Raw genomic sequence first — 11,780 nt, forward strand, 5'->3', positions numbered from 1 at the left:
ATAATGACTTTAACTAGAAAGAAAATGGTTTATATCGCGTTTTGCGCCTGAACTCTTTGATTATATATATATATATATATATATATATATATATATATATATCTATATATACGGCAATGGGTACCAAAATGGCACCAAGCTATGCCACACTGACTTTAGGTTACCTAGAACAAATATTAGAAACTAAAATTACAAATATATTTGGATCAGACTTTCAGCTATTTTCAAGAAGAACTGGCGTTTTCTTGATGATTGTTTCATAACTGCGGCCTTTGTCCAAACACTGTTTGGAATTATTTCACGAGTTACTTAACACACTGAATAGTAACATAACCGGTGACTATGGAAACAGACGCAAAGAAAATTCCTTTTCTAGACACTTTAGTAATCAAATGTGGACGCATAATAGAAACTGATATATTTTACAAACCAACTGATAGCAAACAGTACCTTTCTTTCTCATCCTTCATCCGAGTCATACGAGAAGAAGTATACATATATACCTATCACGGCGTATCTGTATGATTGTGTCAATATACAAACACGTGACCACGTCTCCGGGAAACTCAACATGTATCTTAAAACGCGAGGTTATCCAAAACAGCTAATATCAGATAGTATCGAAAAAGGCGGTAGTATTAGATAGAACATATCTTTTAAAACCAAAACAAATCGTTTCAGCGAAAAGGCCGTTTTGTATCCACCATAAACCCGCAGAACCCCGATATATATAAAAAGATCTCGTCAGAATTGCACATTTTAAAACAAAAATGAAAAAAATGTCATCCATACTAGACTCTATTTCAATTATAAATAGTAAGAGACAAAGCAAAAACTTGAAACAGATACTGACAAAAGCACGATTTGAATCTACACAACATAAATGCAGTGTCAAAAAGTGTAACCGAAGTACCGTGTACATGCCAACATATTTTAGAAGGCACACATATAGAATTCAACCACAATAGGTTTATATTGGGTACACAGGGATATGGATTGTTCCGTTACAATGTATTATATGTATTACAGCCAAGGTTGCAAAGAACAATACATTGGTCATACCAATCAGCTGAGAGCCAGAGTACGCGTACACAAACAGCAAATAAAACAAACCTGAAACAAGATACCTTGGTTCACATTTAAATACATTATGCGGCACAAAAAAATATTAAATCACCATTTTCCCCATTGTTATCACATAGATACCAATGATGAAATGAAAAGAAAGACAAAGGAAATGTATTATGTGTTCTTATGCTCTTCGTTAGATAAAAGCAACAATGACGTAATTAAATCAATCCCTTCTACTACAGTAATCCCATAATATGTATGATATATTTAGCAGTTATTTAGCATATCCTTTCTGAAGATAATATGAAACATGTATATTTCTTTAAATTGTTTTTTTAAATATATACTGTACACTTGTTTTCTTTATCATTTATATATATATATATATATATATATATATATATATATATATAATATATATATATATATATATATATATATACATACATATATATATACACACATATAGATCTACAGAAACTATAAAGTGATATTTCGGTGAAAAGTCATATTTTCACTGTATTTTAGCTACAGTGAAAATATACAGATATTTCATGTTTTATGACGAGTGTGATATGTTTGCAAACTTTACGAGATGAGATATAAATCATATTTGACAAAAAACATGAAATTTTCTATTTATTATATAACTTTTGGCAATTTATCTTTATTTTTAAAATGCCAGCAGTAAAATAGTTCCGGCTTGCTTACAGTGAAGATGTCACTTTCTACAGTGACGATAACACATTTTAGAGTGAAATAGTGAAATTTTCCCTCTAAAATGTGTTATCGTCACTGAGTGACTGATAACACTTTTATTTCACTGATATTTTAAGATATTTCACTAAATGTTATATAATAAAGAAATCATATTTATATCTTTATGAACATTAATGAATCATTTATCTCCCTTGTAAATTATTACAAATTTAAGTTTTGATGATTATCAATGCATTTGGTCGTATTTAAAAAAAAAAAAAAGTGCAATTACGATAAAATATCTAAAACTGATTGAATACGAAGCTAAATAATGATGACACAATGTCCTGTCGTTGAGTGTAAGTTTTTAAACTTGCCATTCTATAAAAATAAAAATAAAAGTTTTTATTTTTTATTTTTTTTGGAGTATCATTTTGTCAGGTGTTATTAAGTAATTATTAATTAAATAAAGATACTTTTTATTCGTATTTCTTTTAAAAATACCATGGTCAAAGTAAATTTTCAACAAAAGAAGAAATATTTAATGGCGTTACGTGTTTTCGATAGGATCAGTGAAAGATATTGTCAAATACTAGGAAAGATGTATATACTAAATAGATCATTCCATGGGTGGTGTGTTTTTTTAAAACGATTTTTATGTCAATTCGTGAAAATATGGTTTTCACACATCACTCGTTGACATATTGGAAAAAACAACATGAAATAGCCTCTATATAATTATATATTCATTTTGTTATGTTGAAGAACCCGACTGATCCGTTTAGTCCCCCACCCTAAATGTATTTTCTGGATCCGCCACTGGATTTAATTTAATTTGATTTGTTTTCAAATATTAAATTATACAGTAAATAATAAACTATTTCTCTCGCAATTAAAGAAAATATCTCCAAAGAAGGGGAGCATTGTTTTGCATCCCTTCAATTAAACTGACAGGGGTGTAAGAGCGCGATTGCGCATGCGCCTCCACAGAAGAAGACGTTTGTTTTGTTTAACGACACCACTAGAACATATTGATTTTATTAATCATCGGCTATTGGATGTCAATTATATAGTAACTTTTATAAACACACACACACACACACACACACACGCACACAGAGAGACAGACACACACACACACACACACACAGAGACAGACACACACACACACACACACACAGACAGACACACACACACAGAGACAGACACACACACACATATATATATATATATATATATATATATATATATATATATATATATATATATATATCATGGAGAGGAAACCCTCTACATTTATCTATTAGTATCAAGGGGTCTTTTATATGCACCATCACATAGACAGGATAGTACATACCACAGCATTTGATGTACCAGTCGTGGTGCACTGGCTGGAGCGAGAAATGCGCCTCCACAGAAACGAAAATACGATGTTGTTTATATTTATCGTAAACGTTTTTGTTGTGTAATGAAGCAGTTAATTGGTGGATATTAGAATAGATTAGATTAGATTAGATTAGATTAGATTAGATTAGATTAGATTAGATTAAATATATTAATTTAATGTACAAAATTATCAAGGGTCATGGATACTGCCGAAAGTGGCCGAATGTTCGAATTAGGGTATGGCGCGAACAGTTTATGGTATCCCAACATTGTTCGACCCAATGAGATTCTACTGTATAATATATATATATATATATATATATATATATATATATATATATATATATATATATATATATATATATATATATTCTTTGTCGATTATTTTTATATAGTCTTTTGATAACTCCATATTCAGTGGTTCATTGATATTATATATTTTATTATATTTATTGATATTATTTGTGTATATATTTTTTATATTTTATTATATTTGTTGATGATATATACATCAGTAAAATACTATTATAACGAACCGGAAGGGACTATGATAGTTACTTCGTTATAGCAATATCTGTACACATTTTTTACTTAAGTTGGTTATTAATGTAATAGGGAGATAAAACGGAACTTTACGATCAGTTCGTTCTATGCAGTAGTTCGTTCTAAGTATATTCGTTGTAAGTGAACTTTACTGTATTTATATTTAAAACATTATTAGACCTATATTTATTGATAATATAGTATTATTTTTTACTGTATTTGTTGATGATATATGGTTTATAAAGTAGCTATTTATAACTGTGTGTCTGATAATTATTAATTCCGTAGCTAGAACTTAAAAATAGGATCTCGGAGAGGGTGAGTGGAGAAGAACATTTACGTGAACAAAATTCACAGATTAATAGCAAATCCGTAAAACAGACGCCGATAATGGCAATTAAGCTTTTAAAAGTTTGTTTCCTTTAACGACACCACTAGAGCACTTTTTTTTTTTAATCATCGGCTATTGGATGTAGCAAGGGATCTTTTATATGCACCATCCCACAGACAGGGTAGTACATACCACGGCCTTTGATATACCAGTCGTGGTGCACTGGCTGGAACGAGAAATAGCCCACTGGGTCCACCGAGGGGAATTGATCCTAAATTGACCGCGCATCAGGCGAGCACTTTACCACTGGCCTACGTCAAGCCAAGAATTTAACATCACAGTAATTTTCGGAATGTAAATAATTTATCATTTTAAAACCTATTTGGATGTTTTGCATGTGGGCTGGGGGAGGGGAAATCTGGCTCAATCAGTAGAACGATCGCCTGGGTGATTGCATCGGCTCGGATCACCTCAGTAAACTCATTTTCTGTTGTTTCCCCAACCAGTGCCCCACGACTGGTATATCAAAGGCCGTGCTGTGTACTGTCCTGTCTGTGGGGAAAAAAAGAAGAAAGAAGTGTTTTATTTAACGACGCACTCAACACATTTTATTTACGGTTATATGGCGTCAGACATATGGTTAAAGACCACACAGATTTTGAGAGGAAACCCGCTGTCGCCACTACATGGGCTACTCTTCCGATTGGCAGCAAGGGATCTTTTATTTGCGCTTCCCACAGGCAGGATAGCACAAACCATGGCCTTTGTTGAACCAGTTATGGATCACTGGTCGGTGCAAGTGGTTTACACCTACCCATTGAGCCTTGCGGAGCACTCACTCAGGGTTTGGAGTCGGCATCTGGATTAAAAATCCCATGCCTCGACTGGATCCGAACCCAGTACCTACCAGCCTGTAGACCGATGGCCTGCCACGACGCCACCGAGGCCGGTCTGTCTGTGGGAAAGTGCATATAACAGGGGATCCAGGTTTTTGCAAGTGGGGGGTGTCACAAAATTCTAAAAGGGCAATTTGTGTCTGCCGTAGGTAAAGGAGGTGAGTTCCAAACGGAAGCAAGATCTGTATAGCGTAATGCTAGGATCGGACTACCAACTGTCAGTTGACCAATTCGATGGTTGCGTTGTAATTTCTCAAACTCCCGATTTACGACAGGCGCGCTCAGATTAACAACTAATGAGTTATACGACGATAATCGAGTCGTAAGAGCGCCCAGACTAGCAACTGGACAGTCGTAGAAGTCATGGCAGTTGGTAGTTTGAAACTAGCATTAGAAATCATACTTTCCAGGTCAGATCAGGTCAGGTCAAGTAATTTTTTGAACATGCTCACACACCACATGCTTTCCAGACAATTTCGAAATAACAGCGCTCATGGCAATTAAGTGTATATTATAGATGATGAATTAAAAAACAACTAAAACACAACCTTAAAAAGTCATTAAAAAGAACATTTAAAATGGACGGGTAGGGGCAGGGGGTGATCACAGATCACCTCAATCTAATTAAAATTAGCTCCACTAGTACATGTGGATCTAACAGCAGCCAGTTGGAGCTCATGTCCACCAATCAAAACCTTACTTGCAGAATCATGCCAGTGATTTGAAAATAATATGAAAATATTCCGAATTATCCTGAGGGTATACGATATGTTTCATGTGAATTACGAATGCCTTATTTAGACCAGTAGAACGAATTTTAATCAGATTGCTAACAACACTGCGTAGTCTCCAATGTCCAGGTAACATTTCGTCTGTAAATAATAATTTAAATATTGACCAATCACACTTCGCCTTTTATAACGTTATTTGGGAGCATACAAATTCTAAAATTATCGGGCGAGTCTATTATAGTGGCCGCACTACTGCGAACCATACCAATACGTACGGGATGAGTTATCAGTCTTCAATTTTACATTAAAAATTATTTATTTATTTATGAAAAAAAAAAAAAAAAAATCAGTCTTCAGTTTTACATTACAAATTATTTATTTTATAAAATAAAACATGTTTTAAGGCATTCGTAATTCACACGAAACATGTCGTATACCCTCAGGATAATTCGGAATGTTATCAAATTATTTTTAAATCACTGGCATGATTCTGCAAGTAAAGTTTTGATTGGTGGGCATGAGCTCTAACTGGCTGCTGTTAGATCCACATGTAATAGTGGAGCTAATTTTAATTAGATTGAGATCACCTGTAATACTTTGTTAGACCAGTAAATAGGTCAGTGGTCTGTGACAATATGCCTTTAATATAGCAAGAGATCTTTTATATGCGCCATTCCACAGACAGGACTTTGGCTAAGTACGGTCTATTATCGCTGTACTCTGATTGCTGCCAAGTGGCTTTCCAGCAGCAACACAAATGAACGGAGATTGAACCATTCGCTCTTTGATACCAGGCTCACCCACTGCACAATTCACGGAAATCTAGCCAAGCCGAAAATCGCCGAAATCTGTGGACAGTTAGCACGGCGGGAACTTTATGCCTAATTACTTTAATTAGCCCCCTGCCATTGGGGACTAATTAGCGAGTATTTGCTTTGAGAGATAGTTAAATCGTTCCCTTTGGCTTCGAGTGGTCGCGGCGGATATCGGCGGATATCGGATATAAGTAGTTAATTACTTTTTGCAGTTTGTAGACACGCCGCGCCTTGTGTCAAATGAGCGCTGTCGATCCATAACTGGTAAACGTAATTTGTCGTTCTCAATTTGTCAGGTTAAGTGATTTTTGCCGCGAAGAAATTAATCTTAACGAGCAAACACGAACCCGAAAATAGGTGAGATCCGGTAACAGATGGTCCGTCCATGCACTGCACCAACAGATGTATACGGTGGCTATTTCACTAAAGTAGCAAAACTGGTATAGCACACTTAGAAAATGGACGATAAATTGCATTGCAAACTATTCAGTTATACAATTTACTAAACATTTATTTAATGTTATAATGTTATTGATGTACCGTTATAATATATGCCTAATTTCGTTCTCGATTATACATATAATAATAACTTTTTTAAATTTGTTACACTCCGCCCAGAGCGGGACGTAGCCCAGTGGTAAAGCGCACGCCTGAAGCGCGGCCGGTCTAGGATCGATCCACGTCGGTGGGCTCATTGGACTATTTCTCGTTCCAGCCAGTGCACCACGACTGGTATATTAAAGGCCGTGGTATGTGCTATCCTGTCTTTGGGATGGTGCATATAAAAGATCGCTTGCTACTAATGTGAAAATGTAGCGGGTTTCCTCTCTGTGACTGTCAAAAATCACCATATGTTTGACATACAATAGCCGATGAATAAGAAATCAGTGTGCTCTAGTGGTGTCGTTAAACAAAACAAACTTTTTTTTTACACACCATTACGTTGGTGAGAACATCAGCTTCAGTAGTAAAACGCTCGCCTGATACGCGGTCGCTCTGGGATCGATCCTCAGTTGGCTATTTCTCGTTCCAGCAAGTGCACCACGACTGGTATATCAAAGGCCATTGTATGGCTATCTTATCTGTGGGATCGTGCATATAAAAGATCCCTTGATATTAATAGAAAAATGTAGCGGGTTTTCTCTCTAAGACTATATGTCCCAATTTACCAAATGTTTGACATCGACTAGCTGATGATTAATAAGTCAATGTGCTCTAGTGGTGTCGTTAAACAAAAGAAACTAACTTTTTAACTTTCGTTATTTATGATAACACATACTAGAAACACATATGTGTATGTCCGATTTAAAGACATACGGCTGGCTACTACTAGAATATAATGATGATCCGGCCATTGTGGCCATACCATCCAATCAAATAGGTGCGATAGGAATTGATAGCTTTGTGACGTAAAAGTTAACCTGAAACTGAATATTTTTTCTTACACACCCATTGATAAGAACATTATTCGTTGTTTTTGATAACACATACTAATAACACACATACGTCTGATAACAATTTAAAAACATACCATTGGCTGCTACTAGGTGATGAATCTATTTTAAACCTGTGTTTTGGGTTTTTTTTTTTGTTTTTTTAAATATGTAAGAAATGGAATGCTACATTCGTGGCCGTTAGATACCAGTTATCTTACAACTCGTCGCTTAAAAACGTTTCCAACTAATTTTTTCTCGTTAGATACGTTTTAAAACAACTCGTTATAAGATAAATGGTATCTAATGGTCACTCATGTCAGGTCAGGTCAGTGTTTAACGTGCACATTCAGAACAAGCTGTTGTAGCGCACGCCTGTCCTGGGCACAGGTTCCAGCCTCGGCTGGCTCCTCTATCCAGGACAGGGAAGGGTGGGGAGGGTTGGAGGGGGGACCGCCTGCACTGACAGGTGCAAGAGAGCACCAGCATCTCGACCAGAGTCGGTAAAAGGCTGAGGGTGGTTATGAGTGCTATTGGAAGGGTGCGCAGTTTTCAATGAAGGAAATTAGGCGCAATTTTGAATGTTCGTCGAAAAATAAAGAGGGAACTACATATGTTTTGAATTTTAGTTAGCCGAGAGTAGTAGTCTCTATTTATATTATACACGCTTCTTTGGGAACCTCCCAACAGACAGACATCCCATTTGGCAGACAAATTACTTACTTGGGTTATGTAATATATCCTGTATACCCTGCCAGGGAGAAAGGCACCCCCGCTGAGACAGTAGCCCAGTGGTAAAGTGCTCGCCTGATGCACCGTCAGTTAAGAATTGATTCCCGTAAAGGTGGGACCGGTCCATTGGGCTATTTCTTGTTCCAGCCAGTACACCACGACTGATATATAAAAGGCCGTGGTATGTGCTATCCTGTCTGTGGTTTAGTACATATAAAAGATTCTTTGTTACCAATAGAAAAATATAACGGTTTTTTTCTCTAAGACTATATGTCAAAATTACCAAATTTATGTTTGACATTCAATAGGAAGTGATTAATGAATCAGTGTGATCTAGTTGTCTCGTTAAACAAATCAAACTTTAACGTTAGCAGGCGGTTGGTCTAGATCCCATGGGCTTAATGAATATTGGTTAATAATTATTATTAATTTTAGACCAGCCCATCTAAATTTGCGCCGAAATTATATTATATTAATAATTTATATAGGTAAGGAATGCTAATATTTTTCTTTAAGGGCGTAGCCAAAACTTATTAACCCCAGTTTTCCCCTTTTTTGTACTTTTGGCGTTAATATTCAAAATTTCAAAATTGACCCTATTTGTTAGGTTATCCCTGTCCCGAGTCAAACCCCGATCCTATCGGAAGCCGGCCGGACTCGGGATAGGCGTGTTCGCGAAACCCTAGTGGTATATTGACACGTTAAACCAGTTACTAAGCTAAGGTCTAGGATCGGTCTCCGTGACAAAGGCCGTGGAATATACTGGCTTTGAACAGTGGGTTTTCTCTCTCAATTTTGTTTTCTGTGTATGACGATCGTAATAATGATGTGTTGAATGCGTCGTTAAACAGAATAAAACACAACTTTATTTGAAAGTTCAGATCACATAAAATGATACATAAGCATAGCTACTACTGCATGTACATAGCTCGAGTCACCTCCTGCCCTCCCTTTATTAATACTGATATGTAGGGGAAGGCTACCCGACGTCCCTATGCAAAACAAACCTGCGCTGTACTTTCTTGTGGTGACGTATGGGGGCGTCGGGTTTCTTCGTGTAACGTTGGTACTGGTTAGCAACATGTAAGTTTAACGTCATAACTGGACTCGAGAATAATTAAACTAAAACTCTGTGGTATCAGAATTAGGAAAAACAGTGTATTTTAGACACCGTAGCTTGTCGACGATTGCCAAAGTATTACACATAAGTTTCCTCTAGCCTTCCCCTACATACCAATATCAATAATGCGAGGGCTAAAGGTAACTCGAGCTACATGTACAAATCATATTATTACAGCATTCATTCTTTCCTTTTTGCCTTTTCATTTATTTATTTTTAATTTTTTGCTATCCTGAAGAGAAACGTAAAATCCAGTTGGATATCAGAGGCCGATCTATGGGCCCCCAGGAGCCCCCCCCCCCCTAAATTTTGCGACAGTTTTAATGTTATTATATATTAATTTTTATTTTTTACGATCCCCTCCAAACCTCCCCCAAAGTTCCATTGGCATTCCGCCTCGTGTCACTGGGGCCTTCCTAAATGGATTTTTTGGATCCACCACTGGATAGGCCTATAGGCTAGTCACAAAATAAGTATAAAGAAATAATCTGCTCTAGTGTTAAAGTTGTTCAAACGTTCAAATTAGCTATTCTGGGTAGAGCAGAAAAAGATGAAAGACAAAAATAAAACAATAAAATCCAATTTGCTATAATGTTAATATTTTTACACAATAGATGGCGACCGGGGCACTACAGGGCGCGTGCCGACGTCACCTCTTCAGGCAGACGACTTCCGGTGAACGCAAACGGCGTAACCCGGTTGTGGTGCCATTATAACCTTGAACAAACTAATTAAACTTAACAGGTAAACAGTAAACATCAAATCACCACAGGCCTTTTTCTACAGCATCGATGCCGTACAGAAGAAATAAATAATTAGTTGGAAGCGGACACATGGCAGCAATAAAATATCTTTAAGAACTTAAAGCCGTTTCGTTTGTCGTATCAAAGACACAGTTCAAATCCAGCAACGGGGTTCCTTTGTTGGTTTTGTTTTTGCTTTGTCTGTTATCCAGTGGCGGAGTCATAGGGTTGTAGAACGATAATTGTCAGACGCGGATCCAAGGCATGGCGTCGAGGGGTGCGCGCCCCCTTTTTTTTCACCGATGTAAAAAAAAAAAAAAAGATTAAAAAAAAAGTCTGTTCAAATATCTATCATATACCCGGTGCCCCCTCACAAATCTCTGGATCCGCACCTAGTTGTTCCCAGGCACCATGTTACAAGATTTACTTCTGGTACCAGCAATAATTGTCCTCCACTTAAAAGTTTGATCTGTTTAACGACTCCACTACATATAGCACTGGTGAGGCGCGAGGGGAGGGATGTAGCCCAGTGGTAAAGCGTTCGCTCGATGCGCGGTCGGTCTAAGATCGATCCCCGTCGGTGGGCCCATTGGGCTATTTCTCGTTCCAATCAGTGCACCACGACTAGTATACCAAAGGCAGTGGTGTGTGCTATCTTGTCTGTGGAATGGTGCATATAAAAGATGCCTTGCTACTAATCGAAAAGAGTAGTTCATGAAGTGGCGACAGCGGGTTTCCTCTCTTAATATCTGTATGGTCCTTAACCATATGTCTGACGCCATATAACCGTAAATAACATATGCTGAGTGCGTCATTAAATAAAACATTTCATTCAATAGGCCTACCCCAAAAACTATTTTTCATAATTCTAAAAACGCACGTTCATGTGAGAAGTAATGGTTATCTAATTATTTTTTTAGACGGTATTTCCCTGTTTAAACATCACAGACTTCTCTCTGTTTTATCCTAATGTGTGTTACAGGTTTGAAGATTAACTAAACTTAGTGTCCATATTCAGGGGCTGAAACTAGGGTCTGCATCTTTAAAACAGTCAAATCTCTTAAAAACTTTGTTTTGTTTAACGGCACCACTGGAGCACATTGATTAATTAATCATCGGCTATTGGATGCCAAACATTTGGTAATTTAGACATATAGTCGTAGAGAGGAAACCCGCTACATTAAAACATTTGGTAATTCTGACACATAGTCATCCAAGGAAACCCGCTACATTTTTCCTAATGCAGCAAGAAATCTTTTATATGCACTTTCCCAGACATA

This window comes from Gigantopelta aegis, chromosome 12, assembly GCF_016097555.1.
Source record: "Gigantopelta aegis isolate Gae_Host chromosome 12, Gae_host_genome, whole genome shotgun sequence".
NCBI classification, from domain to species: Eukaryota; Metazoa; Mollusca; class Gastropoda; order Neomphalida; family Peltospiridae; genus Gigantopelta; species Gigantopelta aegis.